Genomic DNA, 8,984 nt, shown 5'->3' with positions numbered 1-8,984 from the left:
TGATACCGTCAAGTGAGCGAATAATAGTTTTTACTAGTTGCTTGTCACCTCCAGGATGTTCGTCCTGTCGATGGGAATATTTCTGTAGTGGTGTGTTTAGCAGTCACCGTGCTTGTGCGCACGTGCACGGTCAGGCAGAGGCAATTCAATGTCAGTGAAGTGAACCAAAAAACACTGATTCTGCAGTGCGGGCCCAGTTTTGGACTACTTTATTGATCACCTGCGGTGACCATAAAAGATACAATTTTGCCGCTGTTGCAGAACCCTGAAAAATCAGGCATGTGTACATTCCTGAAAAATTATGTTTTTTTTGTCGCAGCCACTGAAGCACAGAGGCCAGAAAAACTCAGGATTTACCTGTTCAAAAAGGAGGACGCTAAAGGACAGCTGTGTGTGGAGTCATGCGGCGTGCAGAGAAGGTCAGCTGCATGGGGAGTCAGAACAAGTCTTCCGGCGTGCAGTAACCCTCTGAGATCCATGCCTCAAACCAGTAGGATTTGCACCCTAGTTTGTACGGTGGTGGAAGAGGACGCTAAAGGACAGCTGTGAGTGGTGTCAAGCGACTTGCAGAGAAGGACAGCTGCATGGGCAGTCAGAACAAGTCTTCCAGCGTGCAGTAACCCTCTGAGATCCATGCCTCAAACCAGTAGGATTTGCACCCTAGTTTGTACAGTGGAGGAGGAGGACACTAAAGGACAGCTGTGAGTGGTGTCAAGCGACTTGCAGAGAAGGACAGCTGCATGGGCAGTCAGAACAAGTCTTCCGGCGTGCAGTAACCCTCCGAGATCCATGCCTCATTCATTTTAATAAAGGTCAGGTAATCCACACTTTTGTGACCTAGGCGAGTTCTCTTCTCAGTTACAATCCCTCCTGCTGCACTGAAGGTCCTTTCTGAGAGGACACTTGTGGCGGGGCAAGACAAGAGGTTTATGGCAAATTGTGACAGCTCTGGCCACAGATCAAGCCTGCGCACCCAGTAGTCCAGGGGTTCATCGCTCCTCAGAGTGTCGATATCTGCAGTTAATGCCAGGTAGTCCGCTACCTGCCGGTCGAGGCGTTCTCTGAGGGTGGATCCAGAAGGGTTCTGGCGCTGCCTTGGACTGAAAAAACTTTGCATGTCTGACGTTACAGAGTGGCCAAAGTGCATTGTCCTTGCAGGTGTGCTCGTGGGAGGATTACCGGCAGCCCTGCCCCTGGAATGTGGAGTGACATCACCCTTAAAAGCATTGTACAACATGTTTTGCAGGCTGGTTTGGAAATGCAGCATCCTTTCGGACTTGTGGTACGTTGGTAACATTTCTGCCACTTTATGCTTGTAACGAGGGTCTAGTAGCGTTGCCACCCAGTACAGGTCCTTCTCCTTAAGCCTCTTGATACCGGGGTCCTTCAACAGGCATGACAGCATGAAAGACCCCATTCTCACAAGGTTGGATGCAGAGGTATCCATCTCCCCTTCCTCGTTATCAAGGACTACGTCCTCATCCACCACCGTCTCCTCCCCCCAGCCACGTACAAGACCAGGGCTCCCCAAAAGGTGACCACAAGCCCCCCGGGAAGCCTGCTCCCGTTGGTCTTCCGCCTCCATAAAGCCACCTTCCTCCTCTGACTCCACTTCTGACAGCTCTCCCTGCGTTGCAGCAGGTGCCTGGGAACGTTCTGGTGATTCCGCCCAGAAATCATGCTCTTCCTGCTCCTGGTCACGCTGGTCTACGGCCTCATCTGTCACTCATCGCACGGCACGCTCCAGGAAGAACACAAAGGGTACTAGGTCGCTGATGGTGCCTTCAGTGCGACTAACCATATTTGTGACCTCGTCAAAAGGGCGCATGAGCCTGCAGGCATCACGCATAAGCACCCAGTAATGGGGGAAAAAAATCCCCAGCTCTGCAGATCCAGTCCTACCACCCAGTTCAAATAGATATTCGTTAATGGCTCTTTGTTGTTGCAGCAGACGTTCAAACATGAGGAGCGTTGAATTCCAGCGAGTCTGGCTGTCACAAATTAAACGCTTGACTGGCAAGTTGTGCCGCCGCTGAATGTCAGCAAGGCGTGCCATGGCTGTGTAGGAACGTCTGAAATGGCCAGACACCTTCCTGGACTGCCTGAGAATGTCCTGCAATCCTGGGTACTTTGAGACAAACCGTTGGACTATTAAATTTAAAACATGTGCCATGCAGGGCACATGTGTTAAATTGCCCAGTCTAAGTGCTGCCAACAGATTGCTTCCGTTGTCACACACCACTTTTCCAATTTTCAGTTGGTGTGGGGTCAGCCACCGATCGGCCTGTGAGTGCAGAGATGACAGGAGTGCAGATCCAGTATGGTTTTTGCTTTCCAGGCACGTCATGCCCAAGACAGCATGACAACGGCGTACCTGGCACGTCGAATAGCCTATGGGAAGCTGGGGGTGCACAGGTGTGGAGAAGGACACAGCAGCAGAGGAGGAAGAAGCCGAGGAAGAAGCCAAGTTAGAAGACGAGTTAGAAGATGACTTAGAAGACGAGTTAGAGAGCAAAGGAGGAGTAGAGGTGGTGGAAGACCCGCATGCAACCCGTGGAGGTGACACCAACTCCACTGTTGTTGAACCACGCATTCCCTGCTTCCCAGCTATAACCAGATTCACCCAGTGGGCAGTGTAGGTGACATACCTGCCCTGACCATGCTTGGAGGACCATGTGTCAGTAGTCACATGGACCTTTGCCCCAACACTAAATGACAGAGATTCGGTGACTTGGCTCTGCACATGCTGGTACAGGTGTGGTATTCCCTTCTGGGAAAAAAAATTGCGGCTGGGTACCTTCCACTGCGGTGTCCCAATTGCTACAAATTTGTGGAAGGCCTCAGAGTCCACCAGCTGGTATGGTAAAAGCTGGCGGGCTAAGAGCGCAGACAAGCCAGCTGTCAGACGCCGGGCAAGGGGGTGACTCGGAGGCATTGGCTTTTTACGCTCAAACATGGCCCTCAAAGAAACTTGGCTGGGGGCAGATGAGCATGAACTTGTGGTCAAGGTGGAAGGCGGAGTGGAGGGTGGTTGAGACGGGTCAAGGACAGCAGAGGTAGAGCAGTAAGATGCTGGACCAGAAGGAGGGTGGCTTTGAGTTTGGCTGCTGCCTTTGAGGTGTTGCTCCCATAGTGCTTTGTGTTTGGCGTTCATGTGCCTTCGCATAGCAGTTGTACCTATGTGGGTGTTGGGCTTCCCAAGACTCAGTTTCTGACTGCACTCATTGCAAATTACAGCGCTTTTGTCAGAGGCACAAACATTAAAAAAATGCCACACTGCTGAGCCTTTTGATGCGGGCTTTCTAGCGGTAACAGTAGAAGCTGGCGGGTGCGTTGGCTGGCTGACCACAGGTGCCGATTCATGTTGTTGCCCTACTGTTCCCCGCGAGCTGTCCCTGCTTCTTCTAAGTCTTATTCTCCTCCTGCCTCTCTGACTCTCCGTCTCTCCATCTGAACTATCCTCCTCTTGCTCTCTTCTTGTGGGCACCCACAAAACATCAATCTCCTCATCATCATTCTCCTCAGATGCATCAATTTCTTCTGACAGCTCACAGAAGGCAGCAGCAGCGGGGACCTCATCACACCTTATGTCCATCTCTGTTGTGTTGCCTGCCTGAGTTATATCTGGTGTAACGTCCTCATCTCCTTCATCTTCTTCTGGCAATAATGGTTGCGCATCACTCATTTCAACAAACTCATGAGTAAATAACTCCTCTGACTCCAGTGAAGAAGGGGCGGCGGTGGTGGAGGAAGTGGTAGGTGGGGTGTCCATAGCAGAGGAGGATGAGGATGTTGTGGCAAAGTTAGAAACGGTAGAGGATGGGGTGTGCTGTGTAAGCCAGTCAACTACCTCTTCAGCATTTTGGGAGTTCAGGGTAAGTGCCTTCGGAACACTGGGCAATTTCCTAGGGCCACAGGATATCATAGCAGCACGGCCCCTAGTGCCTCTGCGTGGCGGCCTGCCTTTGCCTGGCATTTTTTTTATTTTTACAAAACAACAACAACTTGGGTGATGTTTCTGGACACGGAATTATTATTGTTATTTAGACAAATTGTGAAAAAGATCACACAGCTAGGTGGCACTTGGTTGCAGACACCGGGCAACAAGGCCTGCAAGGGCAACGTATACAGTAGTGGATACGGAATATATTATTGCTGGTGGAAAACCGTCACTCAAGTGATGTTTCTGGACACGGAATTATTATTGTTATTTAGACAAATTGTGAAAAAGCTCACACAGCTAGGTGGCACTTGGTTGCAGACACCGGGCAACAAGGCCTGCAAGGGCAACGTATACAGTAGTGGATACGGAATATATTATTGCTGGTGGAAAACCGTCACTCAAGTGATGTTTCTGGACACGGAATTATTATTGTTATTTAGACAAATTGTGAAAAAGCTCACACAGCTAGGTGGCACTTGGTTGCAGACACCGGGCAACAAGGCCTGCAAGGGCAACGTATACAGTAGTGGATACGGAATATATTATTGCTGGTGGAAAACCGTCACTCAAGTGATGTTTCTGGACACGGAATTATTATTGTTATTTAGACAAATTGTGAAAAAGCTCACACAGCTAGGTGGCACTTGGTTGCAGACACCGGGCAACAAGGCCTGCAAGGGCAACGTATACAGTAGTGGATACGGAATATATTATTGCTGGTGGAAAACCGTCACTCAAGTGATGTTTCTGGACACGGAATTATTATTGTTATTTATACAAATTGTTATTTAGACAAAAAATACAGAGCAGTAGAAAGTAGATTACTAGCCAGAAAACCTACTTAAACTCTCCCTCAAATCAATACATACAGCTCCTATCCCCACACAAATACAGAGCAGTAGTAGATTACTAGCCAGAAATCCTACTTAAACTCTCCCTCAAATGAATGCACAGCTCCTATCCCCACACAAATACAGAGCAGTAGAAAGTAGATTACTAGCCAGAAATCCTACTTAAACTCTCCCTGAAATGAATGCACAGCTCCTATCCCCACACAAATACAGAGCAGTAGTAGATTACTTGCCAGAAATCCTACTTAAACTCTCCCTGAAATGAATGCACAGCTCCTATCCCCACACAAATACAGAGCAGTAGAAAGTAGATTACTTGCCAGAAATCCTACTTAAACTCTCCCTGAAATGAATGCACAGCTCCTATCCCCACACAAATACAGAGCAGTAGAAAGTAGATTACTAGCCAGAAATCCTACTTAAACTCTCCCTGAAATGAATGCACAGCTCCTATCCCCACACAAATACAGAGCAGTAGAAAGTAGATTACTTGCCAGAAATCCTACTTAAACTCTCCCTGAAATGAATGCACAGCTCCTATCCCCACACAAATACAGAGCAGTAGAAAGTAGATTACTAGCCAGAAATCCTACTTAAACTCTCCCTGAAATGAATGCACAGCTCCTATCCCCACACAAATACAGAGCAGTAGAAAGTAGATTACTAGCCAGAAATCCTACTTAAACTCTCCCTGAAATGAATGCACAGCTCCTATCCCCACACAAATACAGAGCAGTAGAAAGTAGATTACTTGCCAGAAATCCTACTTAAACTCTCCCTGAAATGAATGCACAGCTCCTATCCCCACACAAATACAGAGCAGTAGTAGATTACTAGCCAGAAATCCTACTTAAACTCTCCCTGAAATCAATCACAGCTTCTCTCCCTACACTATCTCTTCAAGCACACACAGGCAGAATGTAAAATGGCTGCTGGGCTTCGGTTTATATATGGAAGGGAGTGGTCCAAGGGGGGGGGGGGGGTGGCCCAGGAGGGAGAGCTGCCTGATTGCCTGACATGTATCTGCTGGTCTGGGGTGAGAGGTCAAAATTTGGCGCCAGCTAAGGCGAACCCAAATGGCGAACATCGCCAAAAGTTCGCGAATTTGCGGACTTGCGAACACCCGATGTTCGCGCGAATTAGTTCGCCGGCGAACAGTTCGCTACATCCCTAATTGCAAATCATTTCGCCCATCCCTACTGGTGACCGCTGGGCATTTAATAACAGTTCTATAGCAACACAAATGGACGTAGGATGCTCATTTATGAAAACCCAAAAGAAACCTGTCAGTACAAATAATATTCTATAACACTGACAGATGCAAAAAAATGTATGAACTGCTTGTTAACAAGACACTGGTCTAAGTTGGATGTAACTCACTCACATCAAGTGATATTTTATTTCAATACATACCTTTTAAAATTAGCACAATAAATATTATATTCAAAAATGAGTATATTGTATTTCCTAATAATGACTATATACTGCATGAAGGGAGGCAGCTGAGGTGAAAATGTTTGATCCCAAACAGCAGCCTTATGAGTAGAAATCTTCTGCTTTAAAAGAAAACCAGCTTTCATTCATGCTTTCTTTCCGTTGGTCAAAGTAGACAGGAATTTTAGTCAAGGTCATGGGAAAGGGCAGCGGCCTAGATTTTTTTTCACTCAGATCTATGACACTTCATGAATCCCCTACAGAACATGGGTTGTTCTGGTAATAGTATCCTGTGCTTATGTAGGAGAAAATATGCCCTGGAATCTTCAACTAGTAATTCTTTTAACAAGGACCCACAAATGAGAAGCAGTGATTATGATGAGTGCCAGATGACATGAGCAATCACGATTAGTTCCTAAACATAATCACATGGAGAAACTAATTCTAAGCTAATTTTAAATACGCATTGTTTAACAAAACCATATTGACCTTTGCTTGCTCTTTTAAATAGAAAAAGTGCATAAGAACTTATATAATGAACATTGTAACAATGTAAAAGGGAGATAAAAAAACATTTATATATGTATGAATATAAATGCATACATAAATAAATAAATACAAATGTACAGGTATAAGGTCCATTATCCAGAAACCGATTATCCAGAAAGCTCTGAATTACAGGTAGCCCATCTGTAATAGAGCCCATTTTAAGCAAATAATCCTATTTTTTTTTTATTATTCCTCTTTTCTCTGCAATAATAAAACAGTATCTTGTATTTGATGGTAATTAAGCTGCATGAACTCATATTGGTGGTAAAACAATTCTATAGTGTTTATTTAATAGCTCAATCATTTTCACCAGACTTAAGGTATGGAGATCCGAATTAAGGAAAGATGGAGGTATCAAGCATTCTTAATAATAGATCCTATACCTGTACATAACTCTCTCTCTTTCTCTCTCTCACCATATATATATAGTATATATATACTGTATATATATATATATTGTATATATTTCTAGGTATTGGATTTCTGACACTACTACTGGTATAAAACATGAAGGCCATTTCCCATAGAGCATGTCATAGAAATCTGGTTCATTATCTGGAGATTCTATACATGTTACATATACCATGCTTTATAAGCACTAAAGGAATTATTCATTTATATTTTTGGTATATCAGAATATGCAGAAACCTACCTCTTACAAGTTCTTCATTGCAGAAGAGAACAACCAATATGCAGGTTGTCACAATGAATAAGGTAATAGACCCTGCAGGTACCATGGCCTGGGTTGCTCCTGAATGCTTGCATCCTGTGATTCCCAGATGCATCTGTAGGGCACAGTAAGGGTGCAGAACACTTTGCTATACAGGTATAGGACCCGTTATCCAGAATGCTCAGGACCAAATGTATTCCGGATAAGGGGTCTTTCCATAATTTGGATCTCCATTCCTTAAGTCTACTAAAAAATCGATAAAACATTAATTAAACCCAACAGGATTGTTTTGCATCCAATAAGGATTGGGATCAATTACAAGGTACTGTTTTATTACTACAGAGAAAAAGGAAATCAGTTTTAAAATTCTGAATTATTTGATTAAAATGGAGTCTATGGGAGATGGGCTTTCCGTAATTCAGAGCTTTCAAATGTATATTATTTTTCATATAGAAAGCAATTAGCTTCCAATTCCTGGTCCCAATGAGCAAGTCAAAACAAACCAGTAATGCACTGAGAAGCTCCTGTATAATGAGCTACTCTTATCTATTCTGTAAAATTACTGACTGACTGTTTTCTCTGAAAATTTACATTGGTGTATTAATTTTTAGAAATGTGATTGTTTAAAGAAAACTCCTAAAAAAGTAAACCTCCCATTGACTTCTATTAAAACGCGCCAGGTTTTAGTGGCCACATTTTTTCGTTGAACAATGTAGGTCTCTATAAAAATTGCACAAAACAGCTCATATGTAAAACCGTGGTTCATCTAAATAAGCCATTTTCATAAAAACTCAAAACTGAATACATAGTCCTCCATGTTTACGCTAAATATTACATCATTATTTTAATGGAAGGATCAAAAAATAGAATTTTGTACCAAATATAATTTAAGTGTATTAGTCGCAAACAGGGACAGAATGATATATGGGGACAGCTTTGGTTGCTGACCTAATATAGACCTTCCCAGAAAACTATAGCTGATAAAATGATTTTGGTGCCAAAGAGATGGCTTATTAATATACTAGTACAGTGTGCTAACATACTGTCCCAGCATTCTCATTCCGACCTTTTATTTCTTGGCACGTTTTCTCCAAGTGGGACAGGTGCAGGCACTGGCTTCCATATAAGTTACTGAACAGGTGGATATTAGTCTGTAAATAAAGTTGTGCATAACTGCAACAAATAAAAGACTAATCACTTAAGGACTGTTATCCACTAAGCAGCATTAGTGCTACTTAACAGCTATTCAGATTTCCTTGGTGCTAGTCACATTTCCATAGTACAGGTTCGCAAGTATTTCTGGCCGCTATCAAATAGGGCACTTCATTTCACAATGGATCATTATAAAGTAAAGCTGTACATTTTAAAGATATTTTAATGGGCATGTATTGGTGGAAAAGTGTTTCCCTCACAAGAGGCCCAATATAGCCTCCACTCCGGTTCATCTTTAAGTTACATTTTGGATTGGTGTAGTCAAATTAGGGAATTATCTCGATGCTAGGCCCCATTTACCCTAGCAACCAGGCAGTGGCTGAAA

Source organism: Xenopus tropicalis, chromosome 5 (assembly GCF_000004195.4).
Source record: "Xenopus tropicalis strain Nigerian chromosome 5, UCB_Xtro_10.0, whole genome shotgun sequence".
In the NCBI taxonomy this organism is placed as follows: Eukaryota; Metazoa; Chordata; class Amphibia; order Anura; family Pipidae; genus Xenopus; species Xenopus tropicalis.
This window is presented reverse-complemented; position numbering follows the sequence as displayed.